The sequence below is a fragment of the Schistocerca nitens genome, chromosome 8 (genome assembly GCF_023898315.1).
Source record: "Schistocerca nitens isolate TAMUIC-IGC-003100 chromosome 8, iqSchNite1.1, whole genome shotgun sequence".
Classification (NCBI taxonomy): domain Eukaryota; kingdom Metazoa; phylum Arthropoda; class Insecta; order Orthoptera; family Acrididae; genus Schistocerca; species Schistocerca nitens.
Window position 1 is genome coordinate 24647677 of NC_064621.1, and position 15573 is coordinate 24663249.

The 15573-nt window shown below is 47.9% G+C and overlaps 31 non-coding genes across 31 annotated transcripts; all 31 read left to right on the forward strand.

Moving 5' to 3' along the window:
* Positions 1 to 285: 285 nt before the first annotated feature.
* Positions 286 to 358, forward strand: Trnar-ucg (transfer RNA arginine (anticodon UCG)). The gene has a single exon. It is a non-coding gene; the product is annotated as a tRNA-Arg (tRNA).
* A 439-nt stretch (positions 359 to 797) lies between these two features.
* Positions 798 to 870, forward strand: Trnak-cuu (transfer RNA lysine (anticodon CUU)). The gene has a single exon. It is a non-coding gene; the product is annotated as a tRNA-Lys (tRNA).
* Positions 871 to 1191: 321 nt separating this feature from the next.
* On the forward strand, positions 1192 to 1263 carry Trnat-agu (transfer RNA threonine (anticodon AGU)). The gene has a single exon. It is a non-coding gene; the product is annotated as a tRNA-Thr (tRNA).
* Positions 1264 to 1808: 545 nt separating this feature from the next.
* Trnar-ucg (transfer RNA arginine (anticodon UCG)) lies at positions 1809 to 1881 on the forward strand. Its single transcript has one exon. It is a non-coding gene; the product is annotated as a tRNA-Arg (tRNA).
* A 439-nt stretch (positions 1882 to 2320) lies between these two features.
* On the forward strand, positions 2321 to 2393 carry Trnak-cuu (transfer RNA lysine (anticodon CUU)). Its single transcript has one exon. It is a non-coding gene; the product is annotated as a tRNA-Lys (tRNA).
* A 321-nt stretch (positions 2394 to 2714) lies between these two features.
* Trnat-agu (transfer RNA threonine (anticodon AGU)) lies at positions 2715 to 2786 on the forward strand. Its single transcript has one exon. It is a non-coding gene; the product is annotated as a tRNA-Thr (tRNA).
* Positions 2787 to 3325: 539 nt separating this feature from the next.
* On the forward strand, positions 3326 to 3398 carry Trnar-ucg (transfer RNA arginine (anticodon UCG)). Its single transcript has one exon. It is a non-coding gene; the product is annotated as a tRNA-Arg (tRNA).
* Positions 3399 to 3837: 439 nt separating this feature from the next.
* Trnak-cuu (transfer RNA lysine (anticodon CUU)) lies at positions 3838 to 3910 on the forward strand. The gene has a single exon. It is a non-coding gene; the product is annotated as a tRNA-Lys (tRNA).
* A 321-nt stretch (positions 3911 to 4231) lies between these two features.
* On the forward strand, positions 4232 to 4303 carry Trnat-agu (transfer RNA threonine (anticodon AGU)). Its single transcript has one exon. It is a non-coding gene; the product is annotated as a tRNA-Thr (tRNA).
* A 545-nt stretch (positions 4304 to 4848) lies between these two features.
* Positions 4849 to 4921, forward strand: Trnar-ucg (transfer RNA arginine (anticodon UCG)). The gene has a single exon. It is a non-coding gene; the product is annotated as a tRNA-Arg (tRNA).
* A 439-nt stretch (positions 4922 to 5360) lies between these two features.
* Trnak-cuu (transfer RNA lysine (anticodon CUU)) lies at positions 5361 to 5433 on the forward strand. The gene has a single exon. It is a non-coding gene; the product is annotated as a tRNA-Lys (tRNA).
* Positions 5434 to 5754: 321 nt separating this feature from the next.
* Positions 5755 to 5826, forward strand: Trnat-agu (transfer RNA threonine (anticodon AGU)). Its single transcript has one exon. It is a non-coding gene; the product is annotated as a tRNA-Thr (tRNA).
* A 539-nt stretch (positions 5827 to 6365) lies between these two features.
* On the forward strand, positions 6366 to 6438 carry Trnar-ucg (transfer RNA arginine (anticodon UCG)). Its single transcript has one exon. It is a non-coding gene; the product is annotated as a tRNA-Arg (tRNA).
* Positions 6439 to 6877: 439 nt separating this feature from the next.
* Trnak-cuu (transfer RNA lysine (anticodon CUU)) lies at positions 6878 to 6950 on the forward strand. The gene has a single exon. It is a non-coding gene; the product is annotated as a tRNA-Lys (tRNA).
* Positions 6951 to 7271: 321 nt separating this feature from the next.
* Trnat-agu (transfer RNA threonine (anticodon AGU)) lies at positions 7272 to 7343 on the forward strand. The gene has a single exon. It is a non-coding gene; the product is annotated as a tRNA-Thr (tRNA).
* Positions 7344 to 7888: 545 nt separating this feature from the next.
* Trnar-ucg (transfer RNA arginine (anticodon UCG)) lies at positions 7889 to 7961 on the forward strand. Its single transcript has one exon. It is a non-coding gene; the product is annotated as a tRNA-Arg (tRNA).
* Positions 7962 to 8400: 439 nt separating this feature from the next.
* Positions 8401 to 8473, forward strand: Trnak-cuu (transfer RNA lysine (anticodon CUU)). The gene has a single exon. It is a non-coding gene; the product is annotated as a tRNA-Lys (tRNA).
* Positions 8474 to 8794: 321 nt separating this feature from the next.
* Positions 8795 to 8866, forward strand: Trnat-agu (transfer RNA threonine (anticodon AGU)). Its single transcript has one exon. It is a non-coding gene; the product is annotated as a tRNA-Thr (tRNA).
* A 539-nt stretch (positions 8867 to 9405) lies between these two features.
* On the forward strand, positions 9406 to 9478 carry Trnar-ucg (transfer RNA arginine (anticodon UCG)). The gene has a single exon. It is a non-coding gene; the product is annotated as a tRNA-Arg (tRNA).
* A 439-nt stretch (positions 9479 to 9917) lies between these two features.
* On the forward strand, positions 9918 to 9990 carry Trnak-cuu (transfer RNA lysine (anticodon CUU)). The gene has a single exon. It is a non-coding gene; the product is annotated as a tRNA-Lys (tRNA).
* A 321-nt stretch (positions 9991 to 10311) lies between these two features.
* Positions 10312 to 10383, forward strand: Trnat-agu (transfer RNA threonine (anticodon AGU)). Its single transcript has one exon. It is a non-coding gene; the product is annotated as a tRNA-Thr (tRNA).
* Positions 10384 to 10922: 539 nt separating this feature from the next.
* Trnar-ucg (transfer RNA arginine (anticodon UCG)) lies at positions 10923 to 10995 on the forward strand. Its single transcript has one exon. It is a non-coding gene; the product is annotated as a tRNA-Arg (tRNA).
* Positions 10996 to 11434: 439 nt separating this feature from the next.
* Positions 11435 to 11507, forward strand: Trnak-cuu (transfer RNA lysine (anticodon CUU)). Its single transcript has one exon. It is a non-coding gene; the product is annotated as a tRNA-Lys (tRNA).
* Positions 11508 to 11828: 321 nt separating this feature from the next.
* Trnat-agu (transfer RNA threonine (anticodon AGU)) lies at positions 11829 to 11900 on the forward strand. Its single transcript has one exon. It is a non-coding gene; the product is annotated as a tRNA-Thr (tRNA).
* A 545-nt stretch (positions 11901 to 12445) lies between these two features.
* On the forward strand, positions 12446 to 12518 carry Trnar-ucg (transfer RNA arginine (anticodon UCG)). Its single transcript has one exon. It is a non-coding gene; the product is annotated as a tRNA-Arg (tRNA).
* A 439-nt stretch (positions 12519 to 12957) lies between these two features.
* Positions 12958 to 13030, forward strand: Trnak-cuu (transfer RNA lysine (anticodon CUU)). Its single transcript has one exon. It is a non-coding gene; the product is annotated as a tRNA-Lys (tRNA).
* A 321-nt stretch (positions 13031 to 13351) lies between these two features.
* Trnat-agu (transfer RNA threonine (anticodon AGU)) lies at positions 13352 to 13423 on the forward strand. The gene has a single exon. It is a non-coding gene; the product is annotated as a tRNA-Thr (tRNA).
* A 539-nt stretch (positions 13424 to 13962) lies between these two features.
* Positions 13963 to 14035, forward strand: Trnar-ucg (transfer RNA arginine (anticodon UCG)). The gene has a single exon. It is a non-coding gene; the product is annotated as a tRNA-Arg (tRNA).
* A 439-nt stretch (positions 14036 to 14474) lies between these two features.
* Positions 14475 to 14547, forward strand: Trnak-cuu (transfer RNA lysine (anticodon CUU)). Its single transcript has one exon. It is a non-coding gene; the product is annotated as a tRNA-Lys (tRNA).
* A 321-nt stretch (positions 14548 to 14868) lies between these two features.
* On the forward strand, positions 14869 to 14940 carry Trnat-agu (transfer RNA threonine (anticodon AGU)). Its single transcript has one exon. It is a non-coding gene; the product is annotated as a tRNA-Thr (tRNA).
* A 539-nt stretch (positions 14941 to 15479) lies between these two features.
* On the forward strand, positions 15480 to 15552 carry Trnar-ucg (transfer RNA arginine (anticodon UCG)). Its single transcript has one exon. It is a non-coding gene; the product is annotated as a tRNA-Arg (tRNA).
* Positions 15553 to 15573: the final 21 nt, after the last annotated feature.

The window sequence follows — 15573 nt, forward strand, 5'->3', positions numbered from 1 at the left end:
GCCGCCGCCGCTTTGGTAATAGCGGCAACTCGCCATTGTATCTCATAGGGTGAGGTACCTTCTGCAACCGACTGAGATGGCACTAAGCGATTGAAGCTGATTTGCACGCTCTTGTTTGATGAGCGACATAAGGGCTTGAATGTAACTTGCGATGGGACACAGCAAGAAGTAGCGTCGCATTTTTAGTACTGAAATTGGAGAATTGCGTCAAAGTTGGTAAATTCATTCCGGGAAGTGCACAAATGGCGATAATGAGGTGTGTTTGCGGAAGCGTATTGCGCCAGTGACCGTGTGGCCTAATGGATAAGGCGTCGGACTTCGGATCCGAAGATTGCAGGTTCGAATCCTGTCACGGTCGAGTTTTTCCAGTTCTGCAAAAGATGCATGCTGTTTTACTGTGTTGTTTGAGTACTACAAAACTAGTTGAAAGTTGCTGCTGTCCGCTTCCCGGCTGCAAACCGGCGTCTACCTGAAGCTCAAGCAAGACAAGGGTGATCTGTAGCGAAATTTTCGGCACAGAGCCGTTCAGGAGAGTTTTTGTTGGAACTACTGCGTCTGATTCAGGGCCCAAGAGCTACGCCACAGGCGTGTGCGCACAGTCGAGCATGTGTGTTGAATAATGGTGCTGATAGCCACGTATCATTTGAAGCAGATTTGATGCCTTTCGGAGACAATTTTTCATTGAATAGGATTGTAGCTCATTTGTGGCAGCAGGAAATAAGCTGTAGTCAAAAGGATCTTCCATAGATGGTCGCAGGTCCAATCAGTATCGTATGGCTCGTAAAGCATTGTGTGGAGCCCGGCTAGCTCAGTCGGTAGAGCATGAGACTCTTAATCTCAGGGTCGTGGGTTCGAGCCCCACGCTGGGCGGCGCAAAATTTTGTGTCTACGCGGATGCAACCTGCGCCCCTCTCGTGAGCCTTGCGTAATGAACGTAACGGGTTACGACGATGCCTAGCTTCGTATGAATATCAGAGGAATGGTATTTGAAGCTGAAAGTAACTCTGAAATGAAATAAATGTGTTGTTTTGGAATTTTAGGTGTACATCGATATCGTGTGAGATGTGTAGGAAAGCAGCAGCTGTGCTAACTAAATGCAAATAATGGTCGCTAATGCGGTGCGTTTCCAGCTGAAGATCTCCGATTCACTAGTCCATAAGAACAAAGTACCCGAAAAGCGCGGTAGGAGGCGCCTCCTTAGCTCAGTGGCAGAGCGCTGGTCTAGTAAACCAGAGGTCGTGAGTTCGATCCTCACAGGAGGCAAATGAATTTTGTAAAAGCCCCTCCCACCGTGGCCCTTTCGAAAAAAGCGGTCAAGGATAAAACAAATTATAAATGGGTGCGGTATTTAAGAAATGCTCTCGCAAATGAATAGTGCGAATGGTGCTATTAAAGTAGGCAGCAGAAACTGCTGCTTTTGGGAGTCTCCGGAGAATGCCGACGTGAAATACTTGGTTCTTGTGATGTATTTTCTACCCCTGATAGAGACCCTCGCGGTTGTCGTCGTCGTCGTCGTCGTCGGCGCCGCCGCCGCTTTGGTAATAGCGGCAACTCGCCATTGTATCTCATAGGGTGAGGTACCTTCTGCAACCGACTGAGATGGCACTAAGCGATTGAAGCTGATTTGCACGCTCTTGTTTGATGAGCGTCATAAGGGCTTGAATGTAACTTGCGATGGGACACAGCAAGAAGTAGCGTCGCATTTTTAGTACTGAAATTGGAGAATTGCGTCAAAGTTGGTAAATTCATTCCGGGAAGTGCACAAATGGCGATAATGAGGTGTGTTTGCGGAAGCGTATTGCGCCAGTGACCGTGTGGCCTAATGGATAAGGCGTCGGACTTCGGATCCGAAGATTGCAGGTTCGAATCCTGTCACGGTCGAGTTTTTCCAGTTCTGCAAAAGATGCATGCTGTTTTACTGTGTTGTTTGAGTACTACAAAACTAGTTGAAAGTTGCTGCTGTCCGCTTCCTGGCTGCAAACCGGCGTCTACCTGAAGCTCAAGCAAGACAAGGGTGATCTGTAGCGAAATTTTCGGCACAGAGCCGTTCAGGAGAGTTTTTGTTGGAACTACTGCGTCTGATTCAGGGCCCAAGAGCTACGCCACAGGCGTGTGCGCACAGTCGAGCATGTGTGTTGAATAATGGTGCTGATAGCCACGTATCATTTGAAGCAGATTTGATGCCTTTCGGAGACAATTTTTCATTGAATAGGATTGTAGCTCATTTGTGGCAGCAGGAAATAAGCTGTAGTCAAAAGGATCTTCCATAGATGGTCGCAGGTCCAATCAGTATCGTATGGCTCGTAAAGCATTGTGTGGAGCCCGGCTAGCTCAGTCGGTAGAGCATGAGACTCTTAATCTCAGGGTCGTGGGTTCGAGCCCCACGCTGGGCGGCGCAAAATTTTGTGTCTACGCGGATGCAACCTGCGCCCCTCTCGTGAGCCTTGCGTAATGAACGTAACGGGTTACGACGATGCCTAGCTTCGTATGAATATCAGAGGAATGGTATTTGAAGCTGAAAGTAACTCTGAAATGAAATAAATGTGTTGTTTTGGAATTTTAGGTGTACATCGATATCGTGTGAGATGTGTAGGAAAGCAGCAGCTGTGCTAACTAAATGCAAATAATGGTCGCTAATGCGGTGCGTTTCCAGCTGAAGATCTCCGATTCACTAGTCCATAAGAACAAAGTACCCGAAAAGCGCGGTAGGAGGCGCCTCCTTAGCTCAGTGGCAGAGCGCTGGTCTAGTAAACCAGAGGTCGTGAGTTCGATCCTCACAGGAGGCAAATGAATTTTGTAAAAGCCCCTCCCACCGTGGCCCTTTCGAAAAAAGCGGTCAAGGATAAAACAAATTATAAATGGGTGCGGTATTTAAGAAATGCTCTCGCAAATGAATAGTGCGAATGGTGCTATTAAAGTAGGCAGCAGAAACTGCTGCTTTTGGGAGTCTCCGGAGAATGCCGACGTGAAATACTTGGTTCTTGTGATGTATTTTCTACCCCTGATAGAGACCCTCGCGGTTGTCGTCGTCGTCGTCGGCGCCGCCGCCGCTTTGGTAATAGCGGCAACTCGCCATTGTATCTCATAGGGTGAGGTACCTTCTGCAACCGACTGAGATGGCACTAAGCGATTGAAGCTGATTTGCACGCTCTTGTTTGATGAGCGACATAAGGGCTTGAATGTAACTTGCGATGGGACACAGCAAGAAGTAGCGTCGCATTTTTAGTACTGAAATTGGAGAATTGCGTCAAAGTTGGTAAATTCATTCCGGGAAGTGCACAAATGGCGATAATGAGGTGTGTTTGGGGAAGCGTATTGCGCCAGTGACCGTGTGGCCTAATGGATAAGGCGTCGGACTTCGGATCCGAAGATTGCAGGTTCGAATCCTGTCACGGTCGAGTTTTTCCAGTTCTGCAAAAGATGCATGCTGTTTTACTGTGTTGTTTGAGTACTACAAAACTAGTTGAAAGTTGCTGCTGTCCGCTTCCCGGCTGCAAACCGGCGTCTACCTGAAGCTCAAGCAAGACAAGGGTGATCTGTAGCGAAATTTTCGGCACAGAGCCGTTCAGGAGAGTTTTTGTTGGAACTACTGCGTCTGATTCAGGGCCCAAGAGCTACGCCACAGGCGTGTGCGCACAGTCGAGCATGTGTGTTGAATAATGGTGCTGATAGCCACGTATCATTTGAAGCAGATTTGATGCCTTTCGGAGACAATTTTTCATTGAATAGGATTGTAGCTCATTTGTGGCAGCAGGAAATAAGCTGTAGTCAAAAGGATCTTCCATAGATGGTCGCAGGTCCAATCAGTATCGTATGGCTCGTAAAGCATTGTGTGGAGCCCGGCTAGCTCAGTCGGTAGAGCATGAGACTCTTAATCTCAGGGTCGTGGGTTCGAGCCCCACGCTGGGCGGCGCAAAATTTTGTGTCTACGCGGATGCAACCTGCGCCCCTCTCGTGAGCCTTGCGTAATGAACGTAACGGGTTACGACGATGCCTAGCTTCGTATGAATATCAGAGGAATGGTATTTGAAGCTGAAAGTAACTCTGAAATGAAATAAATGTGTTGTTTTGGAATTTTAGGTGTACATCGATATCGTGTGAGATGTGTAGGAAAGCAGCAGCTGTGCTAACTAAATGCAAATAATGGTCGCTAATGCGGTGCGTTTCCAGCTGAAGATCTCCGATTCACTAGTCCATAAGAACAAAGTACCCGAAAAGCGCGGTAGGAGGCGCCTCCTTAGCTCAGTGGCAGAGCGCTGGTCTAGTAAACCAGAGGTCGTGAGTTCGATCCTCACAGGAGGCAAATGAATTTTGTAAAAGCCCCTCCCACCGTGGCCCTTTCGAAAAAAGCGGTCAAGGATAAAACAAATTATAAATGGGTGCGGTATTTAAGAAATGCTCTCGCAAATGAATAGTGCGAATGGTGCTATTAAAGTAGGCAGCAGAAACTGCTGCTTTTGGGAGTCTCCGGAGAATGCCGACGTGAAATACTTGGTTCTTGTGATGTATTTTCTACCCCTGATAGAGACCCTCGCGGTTGTCGTCGTCGTCGTCGTCGTCGGCGCCGCCGCCGCTTTGGTAATAGCGGCAACTCGCCATTGTATCTCATAGGGTGAGGTACCTTCTGCAACCGACTGAGATGGCACTAAGCGATTGAAGCTGATTTGCACGCTCTTGTTTGATGAGCGTCATAAGGGCTTGAATGTAACTTGCGATGGGACACAGCAAGAAGTAGCGTCGCATTTTTAGTACTGAAATTGGAGAATTGCGTCAAAGTTGGTAAATTCATTCCGGGAAGTGCACAAATGGCGATAATGAGGTGTGTTTGCGGAAGCGTATTGCGCCAGTGACCGTGTGGCCTAATGGATAAGGCGTCGGACTTCGGATCCGAAGATTGCAGGTTCGAATCCTGTCACGGTCGAGTTTTTCCAGTTCTGCAAAAGATGCATGCTGTTTTACTGTGTTGTTTGAGTACTACAAAACTAGTTGAAAGTTGCTGCTGTCCGCTTCCTGGCTGCAAACCGGCGTCTACCTGAAGCTCAAGCAAGACAAGGGTGATCTGTAGCGAAATTTTCGGCACAGAGCCGTTCAGGAGAGTTTTTGTTGGAACTACTGCGTCTGATTCAGGGCCCAAGAGCTACGCCACAGGCGTGTGCGCACAGTCGAGCATGTGTGTTGAATAATGGTGCTGATAGCCACGTATCATTTGAAGCAGATTTGATGCCTTTCGGAGACAATTTTTCATTGAATAGGATTGTAGCTCATTTGTGGCAGCAGGAAATAAGCTGTAGTCAAAAGGATCTTCCATAGATGGTCGCAGGTCCAATCAGTATCGTATGGCTCGTAAAGCATTGTGTGGAGCCCGGCTAGCTCAGTCGGTAGAGCATGAGACTCTTAATCTCAGGGTCGTGGGTTCGAGCCCCACGCTGGGCGGCGCAAAATTTTGTGTCTACGCGGATGCAACCTGCGCCCCTCTCGTGAGCCTTGCGTAATGAACGTAACGGGTTACGACGATGCCTAGCTTCGTATGAATATCAGAGGAATGGTATTTGAAGCTGAAAGTAACTCTGAAATGAAATAAATGTGTTGTTTTGGAATTTTAGGTGTACATCGATATCGTGTGAGATGTGTAGGAAAGCAGCAGCTGTGCTAACTAAATGCAAATAATGGTCGCTAATGCGGTGCGTTTCCAGCTGAAGATCTCCGATTCACTAGTCCATAAGAACAAAGTACCCGAAAAGCGCGGTAGGAGGCGCCTCCTTAGCTCAGTGGCAGAGCGCTGGTCTAGTAAACCAGAGGTCGTGAGTTCGATCCTCACAGGAGGCAAATGAATTTTGTAAAAGCCCCTCCCACCGTGGCCCTTTCGAAAAAAGCGGTCAAGGATAAAACAAATTATAAATGGGTGCGGTATTTAAGAAATGCTCTCGCAAATGAATAGTGCGAATGGTGCTATTAAAGTAGGCAGCAGAAACTGCTGCTTTTGGGAGTCTCCGGAGAATGCCGACGTGAAATACTTGGTTCTTGTGATGTATTTTCTACCCCTGATAGAGACCCTCGCGGTTGTCGTCGTCGTCGTCGGCGCCGCCGCCGCTTTGGTAATAGCGGCAACTCGCCATTGTATCTCATAGGGTGAGGTACCTTCTGCAACCGACTGAGATGGCACTAAGCGATTGAAGCTGATTTGCACGCTCTTGTTTGATGAGCGACATAAGGGCTTGAATGTAACTTGCGATGGGACACAGCAAGAAGTAGCGTCGCATTTTTAGTACTGAAATTGGAGAATTGCGTCAAAGTTGGTAAATTCATTCCGGGAAGTGCACAAATGGCGATAATGAGGTGTGTTTGGGGAAGCGTATTGCGCCAGTGACCGTGTGGCCTAATGGATAAGGCGTCGGACTTCGGATCCGAAGATTGCAGGTTCGAATCCTGTCACGGTCGAGTTTTTCCAGTTCTGCAAAAGATGCATGCTGTTTTACTGTGTTGTTTGAGTACTACAAAACTAGTTGAAAGTTGCTGCTGTCCGCTTCCCGGCTGCAAACCGGCGTCTACCTGAAGCTCAAGCAAGACAAGGGTGATCTGTAGCGAAATTTTCGGCACAGAGCCGTTCAGGAGAGTTTTTGTTGGAACTACTGCGTCTGATTCAGGGCCCAAGAGCTACGCCACAGGCGTGTGCGCACAGTCGAGCATGTGTGTTGAATAATGGTGCTGATAGCCACGTATCATTTGAAGCAGATTTGATGCCTTTCGGAGACAATTTTTCATTGAATAGGATTGTAGCTCATTTGTGGCAGCAGGAAATAAGCTGTAGTCAAAAGGATCTTCCATAGATGGTCGCAGGTCCAATCAGTATCGTATGGCTCGTAAAGCATTGTGTGGAGCCCGGCTAGCTCAGTCGGTAGAGCATGAGACTCTTAATCTCAGGGTCGTGGGTTCGAGCCCCACGCTGGGCGGCGCAAAATTTTGTGTCTACGCGGATGCAACCTGCGCCCCTCTCGTGAGCCTTGCGTAATGAACGTAACGGGTTACGACGATGCCTAGCTTCGTATGAATATCAGAGGAATGGTATTTGAAGCTGAAAGTAACTCTGAAATGAAATAAATGTGTTGTTTTGGAATTTTAGGTGTACATCGATATCGTGTGAGATGTGTAGGAAAGCAGCAGCTGTGCTAACTAAATGCAAATAATGGTCGCTAATGCGGTGCGTTTCCAGCTGAAGATCTCCGATTCACTAGTCCATAAGAACAAAGTACCCGAAAAGCGCGGTAGGAGGCGCCTCCTTAGCTCAGTGGCAGAGCGCTGGTCTAGTAAACCAGAGGTCGTGAGTTCGATCCTCACAGGAAGCAAATGAATTTTGTAAAAGCCCCTCCCACCGTGGCCCTTTCGAAAAAAGCGGTCAAGGATAAAACAAATTATAAATGGGTGCGGTATTTAAGAAATGCTCTCGCAAATGAATAGTGCGAATGGTGCTATTAAAGTAGGCAGCAGAAACTGCTGCTTTTGGGAGTCTCCGGAGAATGCCGACGTGAAATACTTGGTTCTTGTGATGTATTTTCTACCCCTGATAGAGACCCTCGCGGTTGTCGTCGTCGTCGTCGTCGTCGGCGCCGCCGCCGCTTTGGTAATAGCGGCAACTCGCCATTGTATCTCATAGGGTGAGGTACCTTCTGCAACCGACTGAGATGGCACTAAGCGATTGAAGCTGATTTGCACGCTCTTGTTTGATGAGCGTCATAAGGGCTTGAATGTAACTTGCGATGGGACACAGCAAGAAGTAGCGTCGCATTTTTAGTACTGAAATTGGAGAATTGCGTCAAAGTTGGTAAATTCATTCCGGGAAGTGCACAAATGGCGATAATGAGGTGTGTTTGCGGAAGCGTATTGCGCCAGTGACCGTGTGGCCTAATGGATAAGGCGTCGGACTTCGGATCCGAAGATTGCAGGTTCGAATCCTGTCACGGTCGAGTTTTTCCAGTTCTGCAAAAGATGCATGCTGTTTTACTGTGTTGTTTGAGTACTACAAAACTAGTTGAAAGTTGCTGCTGTCCGCTTCCTGGCTGCAAACCGGCGTCTACCTGAAGCTCAAGCAAGACAAGGGTGATCTGTAGCGAAATTTTCGGCACAGTGCCGTTCAGGAGAGTTTTTGTTGGAACTACTGCGTCTGATTCAGGGCCCAAGAGCTACGCCACAGGCGTGTGCGCACAGTCGAGCATGTGTGTTGAATAATGGTGCTGATAGCCACGTATCATTTGAAGCAGATTTGATGCCTTTCGGAGACAATTTTTCATTGAATAGGATTGTAGCTCATTTGTGGCAGCAGGAAATAAGCTGTAGTCAAAAGGATCTTCCATAGATGGTCGCAGGTCCAATCAGTATCGTATGGCTCGTAAAGCATTGTGTGGAGCCCGGCTAGCTCAGTCGGTAGAGCATGAGACTCTTAATCTCAGGGTCGTGGGTTCGAGCCCCACGCTGGGCGGCGCAAAATTTTGTGTCTACGCGGATGCAACCTGCGCCCCTCTCGTGAGCCTTGCGTAATGAACGTAACGGGTTACGACGATGCCTAGCTTCGTATGAATATCAGAGGAATGGTATTTGAAGCTGAAAGTAACTCTGAAATGAAATAAATGTGTTGTTTTGGAATTTTAGGTGTACATCGATATCGTGTGAGATGTGTAGGAAAGCAGCAGCTGTGCTAACTAAATGCAAATAATGGTCGCTAATGCGGTGCGTTTCCAGCTGAAGATCTCCGATTCACTAGTCCATAAGAACAAAGTACCCGAAAAGCGCGCTAGGAGGCGCCTCCTTAGCTCAGTGGCAGAGCGCTGGTCTAGTAAACCAGAGGTCGTGAGTTCGATCCTCACAGGAGGCAAATGAATTTTGTAAAAGCCCCTCCCACCGTGGCCCTTTCGAAAAAAGCGGTCAAGGATAAAACAAATTATAAATGGGTGCGGTATTTAAGAAATGCTCTCGCAAATGAATAGTGCGAATGGTGCTATTAAAGTAGGCAGCAGAAACTGCTGCTTTTGGGAGTCTCCGGAGAATGCCGACGTGAAATACTTGGTTCTTGTGATGTATTTTCTACCCCTGATAGAGACCCTCGCGGTTGTCGTCGTCGTCGTCGGCGCCGCCGCCGCTTTGGTAATAGCGGCAACTCGCCATTGTATCTCATAGGGTGAGGTACCTTCTGCAACCGACTGAGATGGCACTAAGCGATTGAAGCTGATTTGCACGCTCTTGTTTGATGAGCGTCATAAGGGCTTGAATGTAACTTGCGATGGGACACAGCAAGAAGTAGCGTCGCATTTTTAGTACTGAAATTGGAGAATTGCGTCAAAGTTGGTAAATTCATTCCGGGAAGTGCACAAATGGCGATAATGAGGTGTGTTTGGGGAAGCGTATTGCGCCAGTGACCGTGTGGCCTAATGGATAAGGCGTCGGACTTCGGATCCGAAGATTGCAGGTTCGAATCCTGTCACGGTCGAGTTTTTCCAGTTCTGCAAAAGATGCATGCTGTTTTACTGTGTTGTTTGAGTACTACAAAACTAGTTGAAAGTTGCTGCTGTCCGCTTCCTGGCTGCAAACCGGCGTCTACCTGAAGCTCAAGCAAGACAAGGGTGATCTGTAGCGAAATTTTCGGCACAGTGCCGTTCAGGAGAGTTTTTGTTGGAACTACTGCGTCTGATTCAGGGCCCAAGAGCTACGCCACAGGCGTGTGCGCACAGTCGAGCATGTGTGTTGAATAATGGTGCTGATAGCCACGTATCATTTGAAGCAGATTTGATGCCTTTCGGAGACAATTTTTCATTGAATAGGATTGTAGCTCATTTGTGGCAGCAGGAAATAAGCTGTAGTCGAAAGGATCTTCCATAGATGGTCGCAGGTCCCATCAGTATCGTATGGCTCGTAAAGCATTGTGTGGAGCCCGGCTAGCTCAGTCGGTAGAGCATGAGATTCTTAATCTAAGGGTCGTGGGTTCGAGCCCCACGCTGGGCGGCGCAAAATTTTGTGTCTACGCGGATGCAACCTGCGCCCCTCTCGTGAGCCTTGCGTAATGAACGTAACGGGTTACGACGATGCCTAGCTTCGTATGAATATCAGAGGAATGGTATTTGAAGCTGAAAGTAACTCTGAAATGAAATAAATGTGTTGTTTTGGAATTTTAGGTGTACATCGATATCGTGTGAGATGTGTAGGAAAGCAGCAGCTGTGCTAACTAAATGCAAATAATGGTCGCTAATGCGGTGCGTTTCCAGCTGAAGATCTCCGATTCACTAGTCCATAAGAACAAAGTACCCGAAAAGCGCGCTAGGAGGCGCCTCCTTAGCTCAGTGGCAGAGCGGTGATCTAGTAAACCAGAGGTCGTGAGTTCGATCCGCACAGGAGGCAAATGAATTTTGTAAAAGCCCGTCCCACCGTGGCCCTTTCGAAAAAAGCGGTCAAGGATAAAACAAATTATAAATGGGTGCGGTATTTAAGAAATGCTCTCGCAAATGAATAGTGCGAATGGTGCTATTAAAGTAGGCAGCAGAAACTGCTGCTTTTGGGAGTCTCCGGAGAATGCCGACGTGAAATACTTGGTTCTTGTGATGTATTTTCTACCCCTGATAGAGACCCTCGCGGTTGTCGTCGTCGTCGTCGGCGCCGCCGCCGCTTTGGTAATAGCGGCAACTCGCCATTGTATCTCATAGGGTGAGGTACCTTCTGCAACCGACTGAGATGGCACTAAGCGATTGAAGCTGATTTGCAAGCTCTTGTTTGATGAGCGTCATAAGGGCTTGAATGTAACTTGCGATGGGACACAGCAAGAAGTAGCGTCGCATTTTTAGTACTGAAATTGGAGAATTGCGTCAAAGATGGTAAATTCATTCCGGGAAGTGCACAAATGGCGATAATGAGGTGTGTTTGGGGAAGCGTATTGCGCCAGTGACCGTGTGGCCTAATGGATAAGGCGTCGGACTTCGGATCCGAAGATTGCAGGTTCGAATCCTGTCACGGTCGAGTTTTTCCAGTTCTGCAAAAGATGCATGCTGTTTTACTGTGTTGTTTGAGTACTACAAAACTAGTTGAAAGTTGCTGCTGTCCGCTTCCTGGCTGCAAACCGGCGTCTACCTGAAGCTCAAGCAAGACAAGGGTGATCTGTAGCGAAATTTTCGGCACAGTGCCGTTCAGGAGAGTTTTTGTTGGAACTACTGCGTCTGATTCAGGGCCCAAGAGCTACGCCACAGGCGTGTGCGCACAGTCGAGCATGTGTGTTGAATAATGGTGCTGATAGCCACGTATCATTTGAAGCAGATTTGATGCCTTTCGGAGACAATTTTTCATTGAATAGGATTGTAGCTCATTTGTGGCAGCAGGAAATAAGCTGTAGTCGAAAGGATCTTCCATAGATGGTCGCAGGTCCCATCAGTATCGTATGGCTCGTAAAGCATTGTGTGGAGCCCGGCTAGTTCAGTCGGTAGAGCATGAGATTCTTAATCTAAGGGTCGTGGGTTCGAGCCCCACGCTGGGCGGCGCAAAATTTTGTGTCTACGCGGATGCAACCTGCGCCCCTCTCGTGAGCCTTGCGTAATGAACGTAACGGGTTACGACGATGCCTAGCTTCGTATGAATATCAGAGGAATGGTATTTGAAGCTGAAAGTAACTCTGAAATGAAATAAATGTGTTGTTTTGGAATTTTAGGTGTACATCGATATCGTGTGAGATGTGTAGGAAAGCAGCAGCTGTGCTAACTAAATGCAAATAATGGTCGCTAATGCGGTGCGTTTCCAGCTGAAGATCTCCGATTCACTAGTCCATAAGAACAAAGTACCCGAAAAGCGCGCTAGGAGGCGCCTCCTTAGCTCAGTGGCAGAGCGCTGGTCTAGTAAACCAGAGGTCATGAGTTCGATCCTCACAGGAGGCAAATGAATTTTGTAAAAGCCCGTCCCACCGTGGCCCTTTCGAAAAAAGCGGTCAAGGATAAAACAAATTATAAATGGGTGCGGTATTTAAGAAATGCTCTCGCAAATGAATAGTGCGAATGGTGCTATTAAAGTAGGCAGCAGAAACTGCTGCTTTTGGGAGTCTCCGGAGAATGCCGACGTGAAATACTTGGTTCTTGTGATGTATTTTCTACCCCTGATAGAGACCCTCGCGGTTGTCGTCGTCGTCGTCGTCGTCGGCGCCGCCGCCGCTTTGGTAATAGCGGCAACTCGCCATTGTATCTCATAGGGTGAGGTACCTTCTGCAACCGACTGAGATGGCACTAAGCGATTGAAGCTGATTTGCACGCTCTTGTTTGATGAGCGTCATAAGGGCTTGAATGTAACTTGCGATGGGACACAGCAAGAAGTAGCGTCGCATTTTTAGTACTGAAATTGGAGAATTGCGTCAAAGATGGTAAATTCATTCCGGGAAGTGCACAAATGGCGATAATGAGGTGTGTTTGGGGAAGCGTATTGCGCCAGTGACCGTGTGGCCTAATGGATAAGGCGTCGGACTTCGGATCCGAAGATTGCAGGTTCGAATCCTGTCACGGTCGAGTTTTTCCAGTTCTGCAAAAGATGCATGCTGTTTTACTGTGTTGTTTGAGTACTACAAAACTAGTTGAAAGTTGCTGCTGTCCGCTTCCTGGCTGCAAACCGGCGTCTACCTGAAGCTCAAGCAAGACAAGGGTGATCTGTAGCGAAATTTTCGGCACAGTGCCGTTCAGGAGAGTTTTTGTTGGAACTACTGCGTCTGATTCAGGGCCCAAGAGCTACGCCACAGGCGTGTGCGCACAGTCGAGCATGTGTGTTGAATAATGGTGCTGATAGCCACGTATCATTTGAAGCAGATTTGATGCCTTTCGGAGACAATTTTTCATTGAATAGGATTGTAGCTCATTTGTGGCAGCAGGAAATAAGCTGTAGTCGAAAGGATCTTCCATAGATGGTCGCAGGTCCCATCAGTATCGTATGGCTCGTAAAGCATTGTGTGGAGCCCGGCTAGCTCAGTCGGTAGAGCATGAGATTCTTAATCTAAGGGTCGTGGGTTCGAGCTCCACGCTGGGCGGCGCAAAATTTTGTGTCTACGCGGATGCAACCTGCGCCCCTCTCGTGAGCCTTGCGTAATGAACGTAACGGGTTACGACGATGCCTAGCTTCGTATGAATATCAGAGGAATGGTATTTGAAGCTGAAAGTAACTCTGAAATGAAATAAATGTGTTGTTTTGGAATTTTAGGTGTACATCGATATCGTGTGAGATGTGTAGGAAAGCAGCAGCTGTGCTAACTAAATGCAAATAATGGTCGCTAATGCGGTGCGTTTCCAGCTGAAGATCTCCGATTCACTAGTCCATAAGAACAAAGTACCCGAAAAGCGCGCTAGGAGGCGCCTCCTTAGCTCAGTGGCAGAGCGCTGGTCTAGTAAACCAGAGGTCGTGAGTTCGATCCTCACAGGAGGCAAATGAATTTTGTAAAAGCCCGTCCCACCGTGGCCCTTTCGAAAAAAGCGGTCAAGGATAAAACAAATTATAAATGGGTGCGGTATTTAAGAAATGCTCTCGCAAATGAATAGTGCGAATGGTGCTATTAAAGTAGGCAGCAGAAACTGCTGCTTTTGGGAGTCTCCGGAGAATGCCGACGTGAAATACTTGGTTCTTGTGATGTATTTTCTACCCCTGATAGAGACCCTCGCGGTTGTCGTCGTCGTCGTCGGCGCCGCCGCCGCTTTGGTAATAGCGGCAACTCGCCATTGTATCTCATAGGGTGAGGTACCTTCTGCAACCGACTGAGATGGCACTAAGCGATTGAAGCTGATTTGCACGCTCTTGTTTGATGAGCGTCATAAGGGCTTGAATGTAACTTGCGATGGGACACAGCAAGAAGTAGCGTCGCATTTTTAGTACTGAAATTGGAGAATTGCGTCAAAGTTGGTAAATTCATTCCGGGAAGTGCACAAATGGCGATAATGAGGTGTGTTTGGGGAAGCGTATTGCGCCAGTGACCGTGTGGCCTAATGGATAAGGCGTCGGACTTCGGATCCGAAGATTGCAGGTTCGAATCCTGTCACGGTCGAGTTTTTCCAGTTCTGCAAAAGATGCATGCTGTTTTACTGTGTTGTTTGAGTACTACAAAACTAGTTGAAAGTTGCTGCTGTCCGCTTCCTGGCTGCAAACCGGCGTCCACCTGAAGCTCAAGCAAGACAAGGGTGATCTGTAGCGAAATTTTCGGCACAGTGCCGTTCAGGAGAGTTTTTGTTGGAACTACTGCGTCTGATTCAGGGCCCAAGAGCTACGCCACAGGCGTGTGCGCACAGTCGAGCATGTGTGTTGAATAATGGTGCTGATAGCCACGTATCATTTGAAGCAGATTTGATGCCTTTCGGAGACAATTTTTCATTGAATAGGATTGTAGCTCATTTGTGGCAGCAGGAAATAAGCTGTAGTCGAAAGGATCTTCCATAGATGGTCGCAGGTCCCATCAGTATCGTATGGCTCGTAAAGCATTGTGTGGAGCCCGGCTAGCTCAGTCGGTAGAGCATGAGATTCTTAATCTAAGGGTCGTGGGTTCGAGCCCCACGCTGGGCGGCGCAAAATTTTGTGTCTACGCGGATGCAACCTGCGCCCCTCTCGTGAGCCTTGCGTAATGAACGTAACGGGTTACGACGATGCCTAGCTTCGTATGAATATCAGAGGAATGGTATTTGAAGCTGAAAGTAACTCTGAAATGAAATAAATGTGTTGTTTTGGAATTTTAGGTGTACATCGATATCGTGTGAGATGTGTAGGAAAGCAGCAGCTGTGCTAACTAAATGCAAATAATGGTCGCTAATGCGGTGCGTTTCCAGCTGAAGATCTCCGATTCACTAGTCCATAAGAACAAAGTACCCGAAAAGCGCGGTAGGAGGCGCCTCCTTAGCTCAGTGGCAGAGCGCTGGTCTAGTAAACCAGAGGTCGTGAGTTCGATCCGCACAGGAGGCAAATGAATTTTGTAAAAGCCCGTCCCACCGTGGCCCTTTCGAAAAAAGCGGTCAAGGATAAAACAAATTATAAATGGGTGCGGTATTTAAGAAATGCTCTCGCAAATGAATAGTGCGAATGGTGCTATTAAAGTAGGCAGCAGAAACTGCTGCTTTTGGGAGTCTCCGGAGAATGCCGACGTGAAATACTTGGTTCTTGTGATGTATTTTCTACCCCTGATAGAGACCCTCGCGGTTGTCGTCGTCGTCGTCGGCGCCGCCGCCGCTTTGGTAATAGCGGCAACTCGCCATTGTATCTCATAGGGTGAGGTACCTTCTGCAACCGACTGAGATGGCACTAAGCGATTGAAGCTGATTTGCAAGCTCTTGTTTGATGAGCGTCATAAGGGCTTGAATGTAACTTGCGATGGGACACAGCAAGAAGTAGCGTCGCATTTTTAGTACTGAAATTGGAGAATTGCGTCAAAGATGGTAAATTCATTCCGGGAAGTGCACAAATGGCGATAATGAGGTGTGTTTGGGGAAGCGTATTGCGCCAGTGACCGTGTGGCCTAATGGATAAGGCGTCGGACTTCGGATCCGAAGATTGCAGGTTCGAATCCTGTCACGGTCGAGTTTTTCCAGTTCTGCAAAA